The following is a 24,810-nucleotide window of genomic DNA, read 5'->3' as shown; positions in this document are numbered from 1 at the left end:
TCTGAAAGCTGCCCACTCCTTTTCTGCTTGACTGTTGCCAACTTTGTGTTGGTCAACTTTCCCTCCAAGTTAGCAATGAACTGTTCCCATTCAGAAAAGGACTCTAATCTGTTGACATTAAGTCTCCTGGTAGTCATTTTGCCTTGAGGCCCCTACTTTTATTGAATGTGAATATTTATCTTAGAGAGGATAAGTCTATGATCAGTCCAGCACTCTGCACCACACATTGCCTTTGTCACTCTCACATCCTGTCTGTCTCTTCTCCTTACAATAACATAGTCTATTAAATGCCGGTGTTTGCTGAAAGGGTGAATCCACAAAATGTTATTGCATTTAAGTAAATGGAAGATAGTTGATGATGAGAAAGTCATGAGATGCACAAGTCTTCCAGGATATTACTGAAAAGTTCACTGTCTATCGGTTGTTATCCAAGGAATCAGATACTGGACCTTGCCAAAATCACACTAAAATTTAGTGCTGAGAATAGGACCAGAAGCTAAAACTATTGCCATGTATCTTGCAGGAAGGCATTTTACCCAGATCCATAGTTGGTTGGTTAATTAACTTTTTTTTTCTCTCTTGTTTTATTTATTCTTTTTTTTCCCCCTCTTGTTTCTTTGACAATGAAGAAACACAAAATGGTAAGAACACCTGTCCTTTTTAAATATAAGAAGATGAATGTCAGCTCATACTTCTTAAACCAAAACACTCCACTTATTACCAAATTCAATATCACATTAGGCTTGTCTGACATGTTAAAAGTTGGGGTGGACATTTATTTTGTCACTTCAGTGAAATGTTTCTCTCAGAATGAGAACCAATCTGACCCATTCCAATTTTCCCTGATTCCAAGGGCCAATTTTTCAGGGAATTTTTTGAACCTGAATTTCCCCTTTTTGCATGCTCTTCAAAGGAGATAGCTATCAAGATCAGAGACTAATCAGTCATGCTCGCCATTTGTCTTCTCTAAGTAGTTGACCAATGGTGAATTTTGCTATAAATCATGACTAAGAAAATCTACCACTTAATTGCCAAGGATTGTAACATAAACGTTGTTCAATATCTGTTGTTCATTTGTTTCGGTCATGTCCAACTCTTTGTGACCCCATTTGGGTTTTTCTTGGCAAAAAATACTGGAGTGGTTTGTCATTTCCTTCTCCAGCTCATTTTACAGATGAGGAAACTGAGGCAAACAGGGTTAAATGACTCAACCAGGGTCACATAGCTATAGTAAATGCCTGACAGCAGATTTGAACTCAGGTCTTCCTTTCTGCAGGCCAGTACTTTATCCACTGTACCCTATCAAAAAATAAGACATATTGTATCTGAAATGATTCTCCTTTCCTTCCATATTATGTTTGGTCTGGCTTGCTATGAGCGAAGATAATATAAAAACAGAACAGCCCAAACAGATACTTTCTAATATATCCCATCTAACACCAGAAAAAGAAAATTTCACCAAATCACAAAAGATGATTTGATATATTTTCAAGTCCCTGGGAAATACTGTAACATGAGAATTAAAGAAAAGAAAAACTAAATTAAAAAAAAAGACAGCTTTCTTTTTCAAACTGTTGTATAGGAGAACTTTTGTGTAGGAGCACGTTCTGATTTGTCTTTTATAAAAATGCACATTTTTTATTTTCCAGAAACAGCTAATGGTTATTTAGATGTGCCAAGAGCATTGGACTTAGAGTCAAAGCTTCTGGATTCAAATTTGTTTCTACTATTCATTGTTAATGACCTTAAGGAAGTCATTTGAACTTTCTGGGCCTCTATTTCCTTATTTGCAAAATAAAAGAGTTGGACTAGATGAGACCTAAGACACCTTTTAGCTCAGAATCCTTTGAACTTTTATTCTCCCTCCCTTTTCTTTTGACTACTTTTACGCATCTCTGTGGGATTAGGATCATGCTATTGAAGGTAACATTTTCACTGGCAATTTTTTTTTCCTGAATTAAAATTGGCCTTCTCTGTTCCATATATATTCTCAAACTTACGTGTTTCCTGAGTTGTTGGTGGGGATAAAAAAAAAAGGCTCCAAATGTATAAACAGATGTTTCTTTGAACATTACCTACCCCATGGCTAAGAAAGTGAATGCTTTTTTAAAAATTCCTTTTAGTTTACATAAAGGATGGTCAGCTTCACCACAACCAATCAGACCCTCACTATAACCCTATACTATACTGCTTTACCAACAAAAAAATGAACTATGCATCAGTCGATCCTACAAACTAAGTTTCTGAACAAGCCTAGTTCTGGGTACATGGTTGTGAATAAGATGGCAGCACTGGGCAGTACATAGAAAGGACTTAATAATGATCTGCTAAAATCCCAAAGCAAATGCCCTGTGATTTTTAAGTGATACAGAAATGACCAAAAATTATCTATTTTGCCCCCTGTTTTAACTTCCTAGATATTCTGAGCACTCCCTCCACCAAGAAAACAGAGGTAGAAGTCATAAACAAATGACAATACTATACTATGGAAAAGGAAGGAAGACAGAAAAAAAGGAAAGAAGGAAAGAAAAAGAAAGGAAGGAAGGAAAGGAGGAAGGAAGGAAGGAAGGAAGGAAGGAAGGAAGGAAGGAAGGAAAGGAGGAAGGAAGGAAGGAAGGAATTCAGTATAGTAATACCATTTAATTTACAATAAATACTTCAACATATAGGGTAGCTATGTGGCTCAGTGTATAGAGCACTGAATTTGAAGTCTGGAAGACCTGAGTTCAAATCCAGTTTCAGACACCTACTAGTTGTGTGACCCTGGGCCAACCTCTGTGTTAATCCATTGGAGAAGGAAATGGCAAAGCATTCCAGTATCTTTGCCAAGAAAACCCCATGGATACTCTGTGGTCCACAGGTTCCTAAGGAGCCAGATAGGACTGAACAACTGAACAAAAGCTAATTTCACCAGGTAACAATATACAATTGAAAGGACACTGGGCTAAGGGTCAAGAGAGGGTCAGCTCTGATAAGAGTATCATACTGAACGAGTAACTTAATATCTTTGAGTCTTCATTTCCCCATCTACTTTTTCTTTTTCTTTTTTTTTTTTTAATGGAGACAATATTACTTATACTCCCTATCTCATGGGGTTGAGTGAAGAAAGCATTTTATATAGGGTTTAGCTAAAATTAGATTTATACCAACCTCTATAACATATGACAAAATAAGTTCCAAATAAAAGCACAGTATAACTATAGAAGGCCATATCACTTTTTTAAAAAAAATAAAAAGAGAAAAATAGAAGGAGGTACCTTAGAAACCTTTGGCTAGGGGGAAAATTGGTAAATTAAGATAGAGATAATCATAAAATATAAAGAAGACAATTTTTATTTAAAATATATTTTCAAAAAAACTTTTAGCACAAATAAAATAAATGAAGCTAAGTCAAGAAGAGTAACTGTTCTTATATATATTATATGCACATATATGATATAGACATTTCAAATATCATTTTCAAAGTTATCTTGCTTATCTGTTTCCTCTTGAACTTGCATTTTAAGAAATGCTTGAATGGCCCTTTTTTCTTCTTTAGTTCTTCATTTTGGTAACTCTTTGGTTAACCAGGTATATAAGTGGTATATCACTGGACCTGGAGTCAAAAAGATGAGTTCAAATCCAGACTTAGATGTTTACTAGCTGTGCGATCCTTCCACAGTACATAAGTATTTAATTGAATCAAAGAAAGCATTTTTAAATATTTTTGTGTCTGATAGAGCACTGAAGACCTCAGGTTTGCAGTCAGGAAAACTCATTTTCCTGAGTTCACATCTGGCCTCAGACCTGTGTGACCCTGCACAAGTCACTCAACCCTGTTTTGCTAAGTTTCCTCATATATAAAAAGGCAGCTAAGTAGCACTGGGCAGCTAGGTGGTACAGTGGATAGAATGCTGGGCCTGGAGTCAGAAAGATTCATTTTCCTGAGTTCAAATCTAGCCTCAGATACTTACTAGCTATGTGACCCTAGGCAAGTCACTTAACCCTAATAGCCTCAATTTCCTCATCTGTAAAATGAGCTAGAGAGGGAAATGGCAAACAACTGCAGTATTTTTGGCAAGACAACTCCAAATGGAGTCACAAAGAGTCAGACATGACTGAAAATGACTCAACAACAGTTTTGTGTCTGATATTGTGCTAAGTGCCTGAGGATACAAATTTTAAAATTATACTCTTCTTCTTCTATCCTCCCCAGTTTCCCAGCTGTCTGCTGAGATTACCTCATAGTTTGCAGAAAATGGGGACATTTCAATATGAGCTCCCTCTTATCTCCTCCTCCTCATCTCACACCAGCTTAAAAGCAACCCCTACCATACTCCTTTACCACAGAGTCTAATGATGATCTAGCCCTTCCCTTTGTCAATGTCACCTTCTTTACATGTACTCTTGACCACATGCCCTCTTGCATTCCCCAACATGTTGCCCCATCATCATCCCCACTCTCTCCCTAATCTTCAGGTTCCCTTATGTAACACATCCTTCCCTAATGTCCACAAGCACATTTATGTCTCCCAGATCTTCAATTTTTTTAAATTAAGATCTCACCATGCCACCCAGCTATTTCCCCGTATCTCTCCTTCTCGGCTAAACTCGTCAGAAAAGCAATCCACACTCATTACCTCCAATTCCTTTCTTCCACCTCATGTATAAACCCTCTGCAACCTGACTTCTCACCTTAGAATTCAACTGCAACTTCTCTCTTCAAAGTTACTAATGATAACTTAATGTCCAAATTTGGTCACCTCTTCTCAATTCTGAAACCTCTTAATCTGTCTGCAGTGTTTGACATAGTTAATGACCTATTCCTCCTAGATACCCTCTTCTCTCTGGGTTCTCATTATCTATCTCTTTCTCAGTCTTCTTACCTGTCAGATCATTCCTTCTCAGCCTCTTTTGTTGAATTGAAATCCATGTTATATGCTCTGTGGGAAAACCCCCAAAGCTCTGTCCCAGGCCTCTTCTCTTTTCTCTATACTATTTCACTTGGTAATTTCATGAGTTCCTGTGGGTTCAATTATCACCTCTACGCAGATGATTCCCAGATCTATTTATCTAGTCCTAGTTTCTCAGCTGAACACATCATCAAGTGACTATTAAATTTTTTCAAACTGGATGTCCCATAGACAGTTTCTCTGCTTAACTTAGCTTCATTTATTTTATTTTGGCTCAAAGTTTGTATGTATGTATATACCTACACATGCATGTATTTGTATATGCTTAGACATATATATGTCTGTGTCTGTGTGTGTGGAGAAGGAGGGAGGGAAGAAGGGAAGGGGAGAGAGAGAGAGAGAGAGAGAGAGAGAGAGAGAGAGAGAGAGACAGAGAGAGCACTCAATATGTCCAAAATAAAAGTCATTATCTTTCTCCAAAAGGAAACCCCTCTTCCAGTCTTTCCTAATGTTGAAAGCATCAATATCATTCCCCTTAGCCAGTTAAATAACATTCCAGTTAGCCAGCTCTGAAACCTGTATTCTGTGCAGCTGCTCTGTTTTGCTTATTACTCATAATTCAAAAATGACAAAGCCAAAGTTTGTAATTTATCCCTATACAACTTTTCTTATATACCTCCCCTTCCCTACAATTATACATTCACCACCCTACTACCTTATCATCTTTTGCTTCAGTTATTATAATACTCATTTGTAAAATGTTGAGTTCCAAATGCTTTCCCCTTCCCACCCATTGAGAAGGCAAATAACATGTGAAGTCATACAAAACGTATTTCCATATTAGCCATGTTGCATAAAAAATAAAGAAAATGGAAAAATATGCTTCAATCTGTACTCAGAGTTTATCAGTTGATGAATCAGAGTTCATCAGAGGTGCTATTTCTTCTTCTGGAAGTGGATAACATTTTTCATCATGAGTCCTTTGGGATTTTCATGGACCATTGTATTGATCAAAGTAGTTAAGTCTTTCACAGTTGATTATCATTACAATATTGCCATTGCTGTGTTCTCCTGGTTCTGTTCATTTCACTTTGCATCATATAAGTCTTTATCTGGACTATTGTATTAGCCTTTTAATTTGTCTTTTTTCCTCAAGTCTATTCCCCATTACAATCTATTTTTCATTTTCATTTTCATACATTTACCCAAAGGGATTTTCCTAAAGCATAGGTATGTCCGTGTCATATCCCACCTAATCAGTGAACTCCAGTGGCTCCATATTACCTCCAAGATCAAATATGAAGTATTTTGACATTTGAAGCTTTTCAAAACCACTGCTTTTCCTATATACACTTGCCTCTTATCTCTATTCCTTTAGCATGGTTCCTGCCTAAGAAATGCTTATTGACTCAATCTGTTGACTTTGCAAAGTTGCTCCCCAAGCCTGGAATCTCTCTTTCCTCCCCTCCAACTCTTTCAATCTCTGACTTCCTTTAAGACTAAACTCAAGTACCCTCTTATTCAGGAGGCCTTTCTAAGTCCTTACAGCTTCTAGTGCCTTCCTATCAAAAGCTACCTTTTACCTACTCAGTATTTACTTTGTATGCACAGAATTTAAGCACCTGGAATGCAAGGTCTGTTTTTGCTTTTTCTTGACATTTCCAGAACTCAGCATACTACCTGGCACATAGTAAGTGCTTAATAACTGTTTATGAATTGATCGCTACAATGTTTTGCTCTTAACACCTCTTTTGGCTAGACTTTTCCCTGAACCTTAAAGGCATTAATTGGTCTAGAACACAGTTCAGCATTTTTCATTCAAGCTATACCATAAGCCTCAATAAATTGAACATTTGATGCTTAACTGTGTAATCTTCACAGATGGCCATATGATTTTACTTTAGTCATCTATAAATTTTTTATGCTAGTCCCTAAAGTCTGTGCTCTCAGTTGTTTCTGAGCCCTTCAGTAAATTGTGTGACCCTTTGCAGTAGTGACAATTCAACATATCTTGTATTGTCGTTCCTAGAGCTAAGAGCCTATGCATCACTGGTTGGGTGCAATGCATATATGGTGAGGTAAAATTAATATCTTTCAAAATGTTTAGTCTATATTCCACTGGCTAGGTTCCTAGAATGACGAAGGAAAATGACTGCAGATTTTTTTTTAAAAATAACTCTTGAATTAGCTCAAGTCATTGAGGAGGAGTGGTTTGGAGAGAAATGGAGATTTTATATAATTTAAAAAAACACAACTTAACATAGTCCTCATTAGTCAAGAATAGAGGAATAGATACAGCCATGTACACTTATGTTTTGCTGATTTATGAAACAAAAATATTGTAGTAGTCAGTTCATGTCACTTCTCGATCCACAGTGTTAGTCGACTGGGATATCATTAGTTTTCCCTTCCCAAATCTTGGGATTTTAGCTAACAATTGTTGATCACAATTATTTTTGTTTATTACTTCTCATGTAGCCCTTATAAACTCCAAGTATACTCATTCCAACTCTCTCAACAAGCCATATTCCCAAAGCAATACTACTGCTCCCTCTCAGAGTTCTAGGAGTACCCTTGTGGCTTAATGGGAGCAGGGAGGTATTCATTTAACGCTATTGCCTTGGGCTCCCATTCCAATGTTAACTGTCAGTGATTAGCACCTCACTTTCAAGTAAACAAATAACATCCCTAAGTTTATACAAAGATATATTTGCTAAGTAGATACATCAAGAACAGAAGTTACATTTTACTACTAACACCTAGGGGCATACTCTTCCCTATATGCCTTGAGTTCTGACCCTATATTTCCATATTTTCAATACTAAGATTACCGATGTAAATATATAGTAGTTAGGCCAGAAACATCTTTACTTCTGGAGGAATAAAGATAAGAATCACACAAAAGGCAACAGAAAAGCACATGGTAGGTGAGAAAAGACTATAACATATAACCAAAAAGAACTCTCAAAAATAACTGTTCTCATCAAAGAACTGTATTATAGGAAATAAAAATGGGCAATTTATGTACCATGAGTGGAGGATCACAAATGGACAGCAGGAGCAATCCGTTGGCACCACAGTGACGTTTTAAGAATTTGAAGAAGGACACTAGTATGGTGCATGGTTGCCTGCAGGCAACCTTTTGTAGAAAATGACAAGAGTCACACAGGATGGGTAGATATGGATGAGTTGAGATTTGCATTATTAATGAAAACTCTCAAATTGGGGAGATCATAATTTCACTTGAGTATTTAAATATAATAGCTTTCTTCTAGTATTGGAAGAGGTATCATATAGGGAAAAAAATTAGACTGCTTCTGCTCAGTCTCAGAAGATTTGGGAGTGCTCCATATATTAAACCTAACCTTCTCCTCTGAATAATTTACCCATTGCTCCTATTTCTGTTCTCTGAGGTCAAGCAGGACTGGTTTAATACCTCTTCCACATGAGAAGCCTTCAAATAATTGAAAACAGCTGTCCTCTAAATTTCATCTTTTCCAAGGTAAATATCCAAATTTCCTTCAAATGATCTTTCTATGTCATCCTTTCCAGTCTTCTCATCATTCTGATTCCACTGAAATACTTCTGTTTGTCAGGGTCCTTTGTAAAATGGGACAGCAAGAACTGTACATTATAGTTCAACATGTCCAACACTGAACTCAATATCTTTCCCCAAAAATTCTCTCCTTCTCTTGATTTCCCTATTACTTTCACACATAATAAACCACCTTCCTCACAAATTTTTACAACCTAGGTGGAATTCTCAACTACTCACTCTCTCACCCCCCTCCTCATACCTCATCTGTTGCCAAGTCCTGGAAAGTCTGTTTTACCTTCATAGTATGTCTCATCTATGCCCCCATCTCACTCCCCTCTCTTCACTGCCATTATCCTGGTACTGGCCCTGATACCTCAAACATAAACGATTGCAATAGTGTGCTGCTTGGTCTTCCTGCCCCGTCTCTTCCAAATCCAGCCCATTCTCCACTAAGGTGTCAAATTAATCTTTCTGAAGCACAGGTCTGACCACGTCATTCACTAATTAATGAATTTCACTGGCTCGCTATCACCTCCAGGATCATCTACAAAATTCTCTATTTCACATATAAAGCTCTTTACAATCTGGCCCCTCTTACCTTTCCAGTCTTCTTATACTTTACTCACCTCCAAGTACGCTGTGATCCAGTGATACTGGCCTCCTTGTTGTTCTTCAAATAAGACACTCCATATCCTAAATCTTCCCAGTTTTACTGGTTTTCCAAAATGACTGGCATTCTCTCCCTCTTCATTGCCATTTCTTGGCTTTCCTGACTTCCTTCAAGATGCACAAGAACTTTTCCTGATCCATTCTAATGCTAATGCCTTCCTTTTGCTAATTTTCCCCTATTTATACTGTATATATCTCATTTGTTCATAATCATTTTCATGTTGTCTCCCTCATTATGCTGTGACTTCCTTGATATAGAGAATGGAGTTTGACTAATGATAGCTAGGGGCTCAGAATGACTGGGATGGGAAAGGGTTTGTTAATATTGAGGAATGAAATCAGGTTAGTTATCCACATCCCAGGGGTTATTATTATCTCAACTCACAGTTCTCAATTCCAGTCTGCAGAAGGCATTTTAAGGGACTTTTCTGACATTTGAAACATGGGATACACACAATAAGAATAACAGCTTTAGTGGGGTACAGCCAAGATGGCAGAGAAAAGACAGAGACTTGTCTGAGCTCTCTCCAAACCCCCATCAGAAAATTTAAATAATACTTCAGCACAAATTCAGGAGCAGCAGAACCCACAAAAAGATGGGTTGAAATAATTTTCCAGCCCAAGACAACTTAGAAGGTCTTCAGGAAAGGTCTGTTTCACCTGAGTGAGAGCAGAGTACAGTCCAGCATAGCCACACCCCAGCAAACTAACAATAGGTTTTGGAGGGCAACTGAATCACTGAAGAAAGTGGTGATTTCCCAACCTCCCAGCCAGTAGATGGTAAAGGAATCAGACAACTGATCAGACAGACATTATAGGGGTCCCTTTGCTGGCACCCGGGCAGAACTCTGTTGCATTATCCAACTTTGGATCTGGATTCAGTCTCAGGAAGAGAAGGAACACTAGTATACCAGAGCTTGCAGTCTCAAACGAGCAAGACCCAGGTAACAAAGAGTGCTTGTGGTCCCTCACAGACCAGAGCACAGGCCAGGAGAGGAGGAAACATGCCTCTCCCTTAGAAGAACTGAAAATTTCAAGGTCCCCAGAATTATCTCTGAAACAGCTGCACCAAAAAAAGAAAACAAAAACAACAACAAAAAACTGAGGCTTGGGACAATGACTCCTCCACTTGGGACCTAGAGTCCCATTTTAGCACAGAGTTAAAAGTCAAGAAATAGGATGGGAAAATGAGCAGGCAGCAGAATAGATCAGGACTATAGAAAATCTCTATGGTGACAGTGGAGGTCAAAACACAATCCCAGAAGACAACAAAGTCAAAACCACTACATTCAAAGCCTCAAAGAAAAATATAAATTGGTCCCAGGCCATGGAAGAGCTCAAAAAGGATTTTAAAAATTAAGTAAGTGAGGTAGAGGAAAAATTAGGAAGATAAATGAGAGTGAAGCAAGAAAATTATGAGAAAAGAGTCAATAGCTTGTTAAAGGGGCAGCTAGGTGGCACAGTGGATAGAGCACTGGCCCTGGATTCAGGAGGACCTGAGATCAAATCCAGCCTCAGACACATAACACTTACTAGCTGTGTGACCCTGGGCGAGTCACTTAACCCCATTGCCTAGCCAAAAAAAGAAAGGAAAAGAAAAGAGAAGAAGAGAAAAGAAGAGAAAAGAAAAGAAAAGGAAAGAAAAGAAAAGGAAAGAAAAGGAAAGAAAAGAAAAGAAAAGAAAAAAAGAAAAGAAAAGAAAAGAAAAGAATAGCTTGGCAAAGCAGGCACAAAAAAATACTAAAGAAAATAACAATTTAAAAATCAAAATTAACCAAATGATAAAAGACACCCAAAAATCTAGTGAAAGGAAGAATGACTTGCAAAGCAAAATTGGCCAAATGGCAAAGGAGGTACAAAAATTCTCTGAAAAAATAATTCCTTAAAAAGTAGAATCAGGCAAGTGTAGAAGCTAATGACTTTATGAGACATCAAGAAATAATCAAACAAAATCAAAAGAATTTTTAAAAATTGAAGAAAATGTAAAATACCTCATTGGAAAAACAACTCATTTGGAAAATAGATCCAGGAGAGATGATTTAGGAAGTATTGCACTACCTGAAAGTCATCATTTTATTTATTTATTTATCTGTTTGTTTGTTTATTTATTTATTTTTGCTAGGCAATGGGGTTAAGTGACTTGCCCAGGGTCACACAGCTAGTAAGTGTTATATGTCTAAGGCCACATTTGAACTCAGGTCCTCCTGAATCCAGGGCCAGTGCTCTATCCACTCTGCCATCTAGCTGCCCCTGAACATCATAATAAAGAAGAACAAGAAGAACAAGAACAAGAAGCCTAGACATCATCTTTCAAGAAATTATCAAGGAAAACTATCTGATGGTGTAGAACCAGAGAGAAAAATAGAAATGGAAGGAATCCACCTTTTGAGATTCCAAAATGAAAACTCCCAGGAATATTGTAGCCAAATTCCAAAGCTCTCAATTAAAGGGGGAAAAAAAAGATTGCAAGCAGCCAAAAAGAAACAATTCTAATATTGTTGAACCACAGTCAGAATAACACAGGATTTAGCAGTTTCTACATTAAAGGATTGTGGTCACTCAGTTGGGAGGGAGGGACTTAGAATATACTATTACAGAGGGCAAAAGAGCTAGTATTATAATCAAGAATCACCTACCCAGCAAAACTGTACATAATCCTTCAGGGAGAAAAATAGATATTCAATGAAACAGAGGACTTTCAAGCTTTCATGATGAGAAGACCAGAGCTGAATAGAAAATTTGACTTTTGAATATAAAACTCAAGAGAAGCACAGAAAGGTAAACATGAAAAAGAAAGCATAAGGCATTCAATATAAACTGTTTACATTCCTACATGGAAAAATGATATTTATAACTTCTAAAATCCTCATCATCATTAGGGCAGTTAGAAGGAGTATACATAAATGGAGGGCACAGATGTGAGTTGAATATGTTGGGATGATTATCTAAAAAATAAAATTAAGGGGTGAGAAAGAGGAATGCACTAGGAGAAAGGGAAAGGGAGAGGTAGAGTAAGGTAAATGATGTGATATAAAAGAGGCATGAAAGAGCTTTTACAGTGGAGGGGAAGACAGAGGAGGTAAGGAGAGCATGTGAATCTTACTCTCATCAGAACTGGCCCAAAGAGGGAATAATGTACACACTCAGTTGGGTATAGAAATTTCTCCTACCATACAGAAAAGTAGGAGGGGAAAGAAATAAGAGAAGGGGAGGTGCTGATAGAAGGGAGAATGAATTGGGAGAGGTAAAAGAGAAGCAAAACACTTTTGAGAATGGACAGGGTAAAAGGAGAGGGAGAGTAGGATAAACAGGGGGGAAATAGGGTGGAGAGAAATGCGTAGTAATAACTATGAAAAAAATTACAGCCAGTTTCTCTGTTAAATATATAATTTCTCAAATATATAGAGAGCTAAGTCAGTTTATAACTGTAAGAGCCATTCTTCAATTTCTAAATGGTCAAAAGACATGAACAGGTATATGAAATAATCAAAGCTATCTCTGGTCATATGAAAAAAAAATGCTCTAAATCACTATTTTTTAGAGAAATGCAAGTTAAAACAACTTTGAGGTACCACCACACACCTATCATATTAGCCAATATAACAGAAAAAGAAAATAATAAATCTGGGAGGGAATATAGGAAAATATATACTCTGATTCTTTGTAAAGTGGCATATTGATTCAACCATTCTGGAGAGTAATTTGGAACTATGCACAAAGGGCTATTATACCATGCATAGAAAATATATTACTAAGCACATATATCAAAGAGATAAAAAAGAAAGAAAAGAGCCTATATGTACAAAAATATTTATAGTAGCTCTTTTAGTGGTGGCAAAGAATTGAAAATTGAGAGAATGTCTATCAATTGGGGAATGGCTGAACAAGTTGTATGTGATTATGACAGGATAATATTGTGCTATAAGAAATGATGAGCAGAATGCTCTCAGACAAACCTGAAAAGACTTACATGAACTGTTGCGAAGTGAAATGAGCAGAACCAAGAGAACATTGTACACAGTAACAGCAATGTTTTATGATGATCAACTGTCAATGAATTAGCTATCTCAGCAGTACAATGATCCAAGACAATTCTGAAGGACTTATGATTAAAAATACTATTGATCTCCAGAGAAAGAACTGAGTCTCAATGCAGATCAAAATGTACTTTTCTTTATTTTTCTTGGATTTTTTTGTCTGTGCTTTCTTTCACAACATAACTAACATGGAAATAAGTTTTATATGATAGCACATGTATAACCTATATCAAATTGTTTGCCTTCTCAATAAGGAAGAGAGGGGAGGGAGAGAAGGAGAGAATTTGGAATTCAAAAATTTTTAAAAAATGTTAAAACTTGTTTTTACATGTAATTGGGGAAAAAATAAAACAATATTTTTTAAAAAGAATAATAGCTTTACTTAAGGCTTTATAATTAGTCTTGTCATATATTTGATTTGATACCCACAACTCAATGAAATATAAAATGCAACTGTATTAGCCCTCTTTTTAAGATGAGTAAACTGAGGTTCAGACAAATGAATTGACTTGTCCAATCTCACAGAAGTAACAAGTAACAGAGCAGAATTTGAATCCACATATTCTAAATCCAAGTCCAGATTATCTCTTAATAGGAAAAAGGAAATCCTTGGGGCTAGAGGCTATTTTTTAATTAATTCTATATCCAGCACTTAGTACAGTAACTGACACATGGTAGGTGCTTAATAATTATTTTTTGGATTGGAAGTACCAGAATGGAGGGTCAGCAGAAAGGTCAGGGCAAGATGGGTGAGATAGGTAGATTTGAGAATCATTAGCATAGAGATATCACACGAATTAGTTAAGTGTATAAGGCCAAATTTAAACTCATGTCTTCAGGACTCCAAGTCAAATAATCCATAACACAGTTACTTAACTGCCTGTCTGAGTGTCCATTTCCTCGTCTGTAAAATGATTTTACTAGATGACTTCTAAGAACCTTTTCAGCTTAAATCTGACTTACTCCCTTCTTTCCACCCCATGAGGAAAAAAGCCTAGCTAATCCAGCTAGTGTCCTTAATAAAGCATTCAAGTAATGAAGAATTCAGTAGCATTTGGATGCTACTACAATCTCTCTCTCTGTCTCTCTCTCTCTGTCTCTGTCTCTGTCTCTGTCTCTCTCTCTGTCTCTGTCTCTCTCTCTCTCTCTCTCTCTTGCTCTCACTCTCTCTTCCTTTTCTATATTTCTCAGTGATCCTTTGAGGAGTTTATTTCTATGGTTAGTGAAATTATTTTGATGTCTCTGCTTTATTTAGGGAAATTGATGTAGAGAAAAAGAAAGCATAAGTTCAAATTTTCCCATAAGTCCTAGACCATCCCACATCCAAATCATCCCCAATCTCCTTTAATTTCTAAACTGTTAAATATATGTTTAACTAAAATTCATTATGGAGAGCCTCCACTAAAGCTCTTCTCCACTGTTTTTGCATGATGGAAGGTTAGTGATTTTGGATTCTCTAATGTTATGTCAATAGCAAGTTTTGACAGCTCCTATGAAACTAGAAAGGCTTCCAATGTGGATAACATGAATGACTGTATGTTTGTCACCTGAGGCCTGGCCTAGCTAAGTTCAGATAAACTCATTAGCAGGTCAGCTGTAGAGCACTGTGTTTGCCCAAAACAGCTCTCAAAGACTCTCTCCTAAGGCATAGGAGAGTTGAAATCTGTAGTGATGGGAAAAGGGCCAATGTGACTAAAATCACAAATCCTTGGAATATAGATAGCTCAGTATTTTAGGATAGGTCCAATGTGTGACCAATACAGTTGCATACTTACCTTCTGAAAGAAGCCTTCCCACTCTCCCATCCCTTCTCCAATGTCATCCCTATAAGACTGCTCTGCATTTGTACTGTATGTGACTTGATACTCATAGTTGTTTGCATATTTTATCCTCCTTTAGAATAGAAACTCTGTGAAGGCAGGGACTGTGTTTTTGCCTTACTCTTTACCTTCAGCACTTAACACAAGGCCTGGCAAATAATAAGCACTTCATAAGTGTTTGTTGACTGACTGATTGACTGTACATTGTGATGCTCTTTATAATGAATGTTAAATCTATAGCCAAAGCTATAATTTTACAGGAACTGAATCCGGTCTTGGAAATTTCTTAAAAATTAGGTTTAAACTTTTTAAATTCATTTTTCTCTTGTAAAAATAAAGATTTTATTGATGCTTTTTTATATTGCTACTCCTTTCCAATGTTTTCTTACCCCTTGCAGAGCTCTTTGTTGTAAAACAAACCCTTCATGTCTGATAACATATTTCTCACTCTGTACCTTTAACCCCCCACCATTCTCCCAAGGGAGAGAATGATATTTCTCCAGTAAGGCTTTGCAATCAGCTTCAATCTCTACATTGATCAGAGTTCTGAAGTCTTCTCAGTGCTGTATACCATTACATTATTTCAGTCATGGGTAAATTGTTTGTTCAGCTCTACTTACACTGAGCTGTATTAGTTCATATAAGTCCTCTAAGTTTCTCTCCTACACATTCATTGTGAAATAACAAGGAAAGAACTCAGCATCAATTAGGCAAAAACTTCCGATTGTTTCTTTGACAATGTAAACATTCTGTCCAAGTAGACTCCCAATTCTCTGCCTTGAGGGGAGAGGTATTTCAGGGAAATAGAATATTCAAACGATAAGAAAATATAAAATAATTTGAGGAGCATTTACTGAGGGGCCCAGGAAAGATTTCCTCTAGGATGGGCATCTAAACTGAAACATAAGGAAAACTGAATCCTTATGTGAAGATGAGAAGGGACTGTACACTAGAAATGGGGACAGCTTATACAAAAGATACAGAAGTAATAGTTGCATTACTGTTAGAGTGAAAGTGAATAGGCCAGTTTAGCTAGAACGCTAAGGGTGTGAAACAGGATAGTATAAAATAGGCAATAGTTAATAAATATTTATTAAGCACCTACTATATGTCAGACACCGTGTTAAGCACTGGGGATACAGAAAGAAGTAAAAGTAAAAGATAGTCCCTGCTTTCAAGGAGCTCACAATCTATTAAATCTAGAAAAGTAGAAAGGGGTTAGGTCTGGGGAGATTTTACTCAAAGACCAAGATTAGGAAGATCCATTGTCTTTGAGAATCAATGAAGCAGAAGACCTCTCATAAATAGTCAAATGAGGATCATAAAATGTATATCTGGAAGGGAACTTAGAGGTCACATATCAGTACCCTTTTCCCCCTTCTCCAGGTTCCTCCTCCCCTAGACATCACCAATGCTTCCTATTTTGGGTTTAGTCTCAGTATTCAACTAACCCATATAAGGATTTAACTGACAGCTAGTGTCAACTGATAACAGGCTTAAGTTATGTCCCTGCTTCCCATTGACAAAGAGTGTTTGCTGATGGCATAATGTTGTAATGAGGAAATGAGAAGCAGCAAAGGTTGATATGGGGTTCTTGAGCATGGCAGAGATATAAAGGGAGATGCCCCTCTTGCATCCTTTCCATTCCACACCACTGACTACTTGCATCGCTGTTGGCACTGGGTTCTGGTGGATGGGACATTGAGCAGAACTGGAGAATGCTCTTTTCACAACAACCATGGTGGTGTCCTCAGAGCAGCATATGTTGATGTTGTGGCTGCCATTCGGTTGTTTCAGTCACATCCAATTCTTCATGACCCCACTTGGGATTTTCTTAGCAAAGATACTGGAGTGGTGTGCCATTTCTTTCTCCAACTCATTTTACAGATAAGAAAACTGAGGCAAACAGGGTTAAGTGACTTGCTCAGGGTCACACAGCTAGTAAGTGTCTGAGGTCAGATTTGAATTTAGGAAGATGAGTCTTGCTGACTCCAGGCTTGGCACTCTATCCCCTACACTAGCTTCCCCAAGTAGAACGTGAGTGATTTGTTGATTGAGGCTAAGACTAACTCCCATCATCTCCGAACCTTCCATAATGTTAGTTCTGAAAGAGATCCTCAAGATTATCTTTTCAACTCTCTCATTTTACATATGGGAAGATTGAGGCACATGAAGTGATTTGGCCAAAGACATACAAATAGTGTCACAGTTGTATGTGCTTGGCTATATGACTTAAACGAAGTTTTTTGCCTCCTAATCATTACTTTTCCTATTGTACTCTTTTCCAAGTTTTAAAACAAATAAAATTAAAAACAAATACTAAGTATACTATATAAGTAAGTAAACAAATAAACAAAATAAAAGGAGCAAATATATTTCAGAATCTTTGGGACCTTGCTAAAGAATTTAGAAGAAGGAAATAGGATTTGGGGGAATGCCAGCAGGAAGATGAGGAAGTTCTATTTTAAGCCTTAACCAAAATTTTTATATTTTATTAATGTTCTTCTGGATTTCACCTATGGCCAACAATCACAGAATCAGCCCATTTAATCCTCTGGGATTTCTATGACCTTTAAAATATATTCTGACTAACTGATGATCAGTTTTTAGTCATCAGAGAGAACAGACTCCATGTCTTGGCCTAAAGCTTGCATTATTCTGACCGATTACAGATATAGTCATGCCAGGTTATTGGCCTTAAACATATAATTGGCAAAGTGACTCAGTAGTACAGAGATCATTTCTCCCCCATCCATGGATAATGGACAACCCCTACTAGGAGGCTGACTTCAAATCCAACACAGGGGGAATTGTTAGTACTATAGCTAATTCCCTGATGAATCATACTGTCTGTTACTATGATTTATGGGGTATTAAGTAATTTAAGGTTGTGCTGTCTTTTGTTCCACAGACACTTTAAGGAGTCTATAACTTAGGCATATCCTAATGACCAAAAAAAAAAAAATGGGAGGCCTTTGTTCCACCACTTTGGCTCATTTCCTTCTCTTGTTTTAGTTGATTGGAGGCTATGCAAAAATGTGCTTCTAGGAGATGATATAGTTCTCCGCTGATTAGAAATGTAAGTAATGATTGGAACAGTCCCAGCATTTTCCTATACAATTGCATAATATTCCATTTCTCAATAATGTTCTTGTTGGATGCTAATTATTGCTAAGCACATGGAAACTTGGCTAACAGACCTAGACAGGGGCTAGATGTGGAACTATTTGAGGATTCTCTTGGTGGGCCCCAGGTTCACACAACCTGACTACTAGCAAGTTGAATTAGACAACAAAAGTCTTGAAAATGACCATTGATGAGTTATTTCCAGATTTCTATTTTAGGGAAGGGCCCAAGACCACTCATCCCTGATTCTCTTGTCTTATTCTACCATGTCTCAGTTGCTCTTAACTCCATTCCATTCCATTGGTGAAGTCTTCCTGGTACCCCCATCTGGTAAAGTCACCCACACCACTCATCCCTCATTCCCCAAACTCAAGCACCATGTTCCTCACGGGTGCTTCCCTCTGCTCCATTTTTTGCTCTCATTTTATGTGTTATCTCAAGTATTCAGTGCAGTTAGGTGACACCATAGATAAAGCACAGGGCCTGGAATCAGGAATGACTGATTGGCCTCAGACACTTACTGGCTATATGACTCTAAGCAAATCAATTAACCTCTGCCTCAGTTTCCTCACCTGTAAATTGTGAATAATAATAGCACCTACCTCCCAGGGCTGTCATGAGGATCAAATGAGATAATGGCATAGTGACTGACATATAGTGGGCCCTTAATAATGCTTATTTCCTCCCTTCCTTCCTCCTACCCTCTTTCTATTCCTTCCTGCTTTCTCCCACTCAAAAGTAAGGTCCTTGAGAGCAGAGGCTGTCTTTCTTTTTGATTGAATATTTATTCCCAGCACTTAACATATTTTCTGCCACCTAGTAAATGCTTAATAAACGTCTGATGACTGATTTTAAGATGAAAATGGCATATCCTATATCAGAAAAAGCTTTAATTACTCACTTTTGCTCTTGGGGCAAGTATTACAGAATATACCTAAAGAAAGCAGCATGTAATATACCCTCAAACATTATGGGGAGGTGTGGAGGGTGGAGAGTGATGGTACCTTCTAGCAATTTCCAATTTTAAATACTTTCTTCTTGACAACTAGGTACTAAAAATCAATTGCTTCTAGGCTGCTGAACTAGTAAGTGCTGTCATTACCTTCTAAATTTCTGGGGCAAATTCCTAATCATCCTTTCTGAGTTAAAGCTCCTATTTCAGGCATGAGAGTTCTATCTCTTTCATACCTTCATCCTTTAATGTGAAACATAGATGGAGCCTCAAGACCATATTATTGCTGCTGTTGTTAAGAATGGATCTCCTTATCTTGCCCAGTCTGAAAGTGCAGAGGCTATTCATGGACCTCGTCCTGCTCTGATTGGCCTAGGAGCTTTTTACTACTCAGTTTTTACGTGGGCTGGTTCATCCCTCCTCAGGCAACCAGGGGCTCACTATTTTAATATTGAATTTAGTGTGAACACCCAATCAGCTCGGCCGCTACAGCTCAGACCTCCCAAGCTCAAGGTCCAACCCTAATCTCAACCTTCCTGGTAGCAAGGATTATCAGGGTGTGCTGCCATACCCAGCATTCAGTCATACTATACCTACTCTAAACTGAAGATAATTCTCATCAGCATTTGCTGTACTTATTTCCTTGACCAACTCTAAACCTCTACTTGAGTCCTTCCTCCTTGTGATTCAACTCAATTCAAGGTATATTCATTAAGCACCTATAGCATACAGAGCATTGCGCAAACTCTGTGTGTACTCACACAGATGCAGACAGACCAGAAGACTCCCAACAACTTTCTAAGCACCTTCTGAGACACAAGAAATCATGTGTCTTTTCTCAACTATCTAGGAAGGAAACACAACTCCCAACAGAGGGTAAAGGTGCCAGGTGACCACTGGGTACTAGAGAGTTGAAGTAGCACATCAGACAATATCCATCATTAAAGCCAGGCAGATAACATCCCAGAAAAGATGGAGAGCTGCCAGTTCAAGAGAGCTAATAATCAAAATTGTTTCATCTGAATTTTACCGTGAATGTACCCTGTCCAGGACTGGGGTACGGCATGGCTTTTGGAAGTGTGGTGGCAGCAGTGAGGCATGGGGAAACATTAAAAAATATCACAGGTGTGCCCTGCAGCATAATTAGGGAGTTGGGGAGCCCTCCCAACACACACACATACTTCTGCCCCCAATACATCTTACTAACCCAAAGAATACTTGGGAGAAAGGGGCTAGCAATTACCTCCCAGAAAACTATGAGGCATATAGGAGCCAAGCTCTCATTAATAAATGAATGAATAGGAGGCAAAAATTATTACTATGTGGAAAGCATTGAGGATACAAGTAGAGACAGTCTCTGCTTTATAGAAGTTCACATTCTAATGGGGGGAGACAACACACATAGAAGTTTCCAGCAGCAAATCAGATGGAAAGGTGCAGTGGTCCTTAGGTGGTCCTGGAGGATGGCTGAATTAGTTGAGATAGCAATGCATCTTCTTTAACTCCATTTCCATTGATAATAACATACTGAACCATTTGAAAATACCAAGGACATTGATGGAAAAGACATTCTTTTCTTCATCTTCAGTAGCTGTGGCTGTTGAGGAGACAGGGATGCAGTGTCTGAAGAGCCATTTGGCAGGGCACAACTCCAAAGGATGCTACTTCTCTGGAGGATGGCTGTATTAGTTGAGGTGGTACTCTGGGGAGACTGCTATTCTCAAGGATTTTGCGCTTACCTGCCTATCAGAGTATTTGTTTTGGGTCAGGGTAGGGGGATGTCAGGCTTCTATTGCACTAGGGTGACTTCCCCGTAATGACTGTGATTTGGGCGGTTCATTCACACCAGGATATGGCCAGGTAATCTGGGTTTAGCTATCCCCAGAGCTCCCAGAAAGATACCATGGCAAAAAATAGTCATGACACAAAAATTTGCTATTACTCCTGACCCACAGTAGAGCTGTTTCAGGTCTTTGATCAGAATGACTTGGGACTCTGCTTTAATCCTTTATTACTATCTCAAATAAACCTTAGAGATCACCCTGCCTCAGAGCCATAACTAAGATGAAGACCTTGAGCCTGACACCAGCATGGAGAAGGGAATGATAGTTTGCTCCTTTGTCAAAGGTGTCCTGAGACTATGTCTATGCCTCAGGTTTACTGCTGGCCCTCACTCCTGTCAAGACTGACTGAGAAGGTAGGGTTATGAGCAGACAAAGGCCAGGAGACAAAGGAGAGTGCATGCATCCCACTGTCCCAGAAAGATTACATCCTCAGTTATGCTGTGATTCCTGGGACCATTGCCCTGGCTCCCCACTCTTAGACTATTGCTCACTATCTAAATGTATCCCAGGTGCCAAGATTGTTACTTATGATTCTATCTAGTTAAATACCTTAATTTTATAGAAGGGAAGAGGGGAAGAGCCTGATATCTAGAAATTTAGGTGACTTGACCAAGGTTACATGAATAGTAAATGGCCAGAGCCAGTATTCAAACCCAAGTCATCTGATTCTAAAACTTCATAGCTCTTTCTATGATGTTTGGTGTTTGTTATTCATTTATCAGTTGTGTCTGACTCTTTGCAACCCCATTTGTGGTTTTCTTGGCAAAGATACTGAAATGGTTTGCTATTTCCTTTTCCAGTTCATGTTACAGATGAGGAAACTGTGGTAATTAAGGTTAAGTGACTTGCCCAGGATTGCACAGCTGATGAGTGTCTAAGGACAGATTTGAACTAAGGAAGATGAGTTTTCTTGACTCTAGGCCTGGTACTCTTCCACGGTATCACCTAGCTGTCCAATATTTGGCAGGGAGGGGGGTTTCTTGACAAAGATATTGGTGTGATTTGCCATTTCCTTTTCCAGCTCATTTTACAGATGAGAAAACTGAGGCAAAAAGGATTAAGTAACTTGCCCAGGGTCACACAGCTCGGGTAGAAGAGATTTCCCGACTCTGAGCCCAGTACTCTATCCACTGTGCCACTTAACTATCTTCAATGATGCTATTTCTTTCTTGAATCATGGCTCTCTGTATTCTAACACAAAGAAGACTTGATGTTTGGAGACTTAGAAAGAGAGAAGAATCTCTGAACTTTCTCAGATCAGATGGATGTGATGATCTCTTCCTTGACAGAATTCCTAGAGACCTTCTGGTGTTATTGCTACTCATTTGGCTTTTAACACCAGCTGGAACCAAACTTTTGTGAACTCCTCTCTACATTGGGGCCCTTGGGTATATCTGGCTTTTCTGGGCTCAGACTTTGCTTCTTTTTACCTATTGGATGCATGAATTTCTTGCTTTAGCTAAATAGTCTAGTCTTATTGGCTTCCATCCACTTGCCACTCCCCAGTTGGAGAACTGAAATCAGTGATACACGGGGCCCCTTCTTAAATTCAGTCTCACCTAAGCCTACAGTATATACCTTGGGCCCTGGAGTCACCTCTTCCTATTCTACAATCCTTAGGCAACTTGAAATAGGGATGCCACACATCTCTCAAACCCCTGCATTTCCGCATTATCAGAGGGGTGTAGCTGAAAGAAAGCAGACCATGTCCACACTTCAGAATAAGCAATGGGCCATTGAGAGCCGTGTGATGGAATGCAGGTTTCAAACTATCACCAAAATGGACTTTTGTGCAAGCCTCTACTGAAAGCAAGGTTTCTAAAATTCCCGGGACTAAGAAGAGAGATAAGCTCACATCATGACATTTCCAGTTTTTGCTCATGCTGATTGAGGCGGAAGCAACCACGGAAAGGGCTGCTGCTCCTGATAGCATAGGAGTCCCCTTTCTCCTGTGCTACTTGAAAAGTTCCAGAAGCTGGCCATCAAATGATAATGGACTGATTTTCTTTCATCTCTGTTACCCAAGAAAACTACCTCTGTCTTATGCTCAAAAAACAGCTGAGATCGAGAAAAGTGGAAAGATCATTCCTGTGAGTTCCTAGGGGTTGTAGGTCAAATTGCCGGACAAATAAGGTTCCCAAATCTGTGTGTGCTCTCAGCACTGGAAAAAGGAAGCAATCAAATTTGGAAGCAGGCTAGGTAATTATATATAATTGAAATTTCCACCTCCAACACCTACTGGCTATGTGATGGTGGGTAAGGCACTTGGAGGGGTGGGATGGGAGCCCTACCTATGCAGCCTACAAAGAGCTGTACCCTTCCCATTTCCAACTGACAAACATGCTTTGACCTCTTGTATAAACAATGGCTTCTAATTGGTCCCCATATACTGTCCTACCCTCCACAAAGAGGGGTGGCTATTGAATATCAAGAATTGCTCACTCAGTAAACACTTCCAATCTTACTGTCTTTTTCCTATCTTCTGATCATGGGCCTGGGGCTTATAAAGTCCTTTCTTGGACTTTCGGTAGAAGTGGAATTCTCTCCTATGATTCATAAAATCATATATTTAGATTTAAAATTGATGCTAGAGGTTATCCAATCTAATGCCTTAATTTTGCATATGAGGAAATGTAGAATAATTTTACATGTGAGGCTCATAGAACTTACATGATTTATCTAGGGTCACATAGTTAATAAGTATCAGAGATAGGTATTTATTTGTTAAAATTGTACATACCAGGAATTCATAGTTTCATATACAATTTTTTTTTCTGTTCTTTGTACATGAAAGTGTTCATGTTTATGGATGTTTCTCAAATTCAGAACAGATTTTGTTGGTTGGTCTTTTCAATGATGTCCAAATCTTTGTGACCTCATTTGGTGTCTTCTTGCAAAGATACTGGCGTGGTTTGCCATTGCCTTCTCCAGCTCATTTTACAGATGAGGAAACTGAGTAAGTAGGGTTAAGTGACTTGCCCAGGGTCACACAGCTAGTAAGTGTCTGAGGACAGATTTGAACTCAGGAAGATGAGCCTTCCTGACTCCAGGCCTGGAACTCCTCCATTACACCACCTAGCTGCCTCAGAATATATAAATGTATATATGAATATAGACATAAACACATATTTACAGGGAGGTATCCTATCTGCAGCAGTAAAAGTTTTCACATTTTCATACTTAGAGACCTTTATACTGATAAAATCATAGATCCAGACATATCCTACCCTCCAAAAAATCTTCATTATCTGCCATACAGAGTTGTTACAGACATGTTGTTAGAGGACAAATATGATTTCACTACTCCTGCATTCTTGAAGGAGCAATGGTTGCACTACTGCTCCTAAGGTCAGCACTTGGGATTGTGTGTTCAAGATCCTGGGGAGCTTAGGAGAAATGACTCCTGTTTTAGAAGGAAAATACCTCTGCCCAGGCATCGGAACCATTTAAACAATTTGGGGAGATTCATGACAAGCATAGGAGAGTTCAGGCAAGCCTGATTGGAAGAGAGGAGAGACACCACCAACCTACAGAGGACTTCTAAAATACCATGTTAAGAGGCAGCTAGGTGGTGCAGTGGATAAAGCTCTGGCTTTGGAATCAGGAGGACCTGAGTTTAAATCTGGCCTCAGACACTTGACACTTATTACTTTCTTGCTGTGTGACCCTGGGCAAGTCACCTAACTCCAATTGCCTCACCAAAAAATAAAAAAAGTAAAATACCATGTTCAGTTCCAAGAGACCCACTTTTGGAAGGACACTGACCATCAGAAGAGGGCCATATTTCTTTAGGGAATCTTGTTCTATGTGGTCCTAATGGGCAGAACTCAGAACAATAAGTAGATGTTGCAGAGAAACAAATTTCAACTCAATGTAAGGGAAAACATCATGATAAATCAAGGCTCAGAAACATTAAACGATTTGTACAAGGT

The sequence above is a fragment of the Phascolarctos cinereus genome, unplaced genomic scaffold, assembly GCF_003287225.1.
Source record: "Phascolarctos cinereus isolate Bilbo 61053 unplaced genomic scaffold, phaCin_HiC Scaffold_4;HRSCAF=312, whole genome shotgun sequence".
Taxonomy (NCBI): Eukaryota; Metazoa; Chordata; class Mammalia; order Diprotodontia; family Phascolarctidae; genus Phascolarctos; species Phascolarctos cinereus.
Note: the sequence above shows the minus strand (reverse complement) of the source record.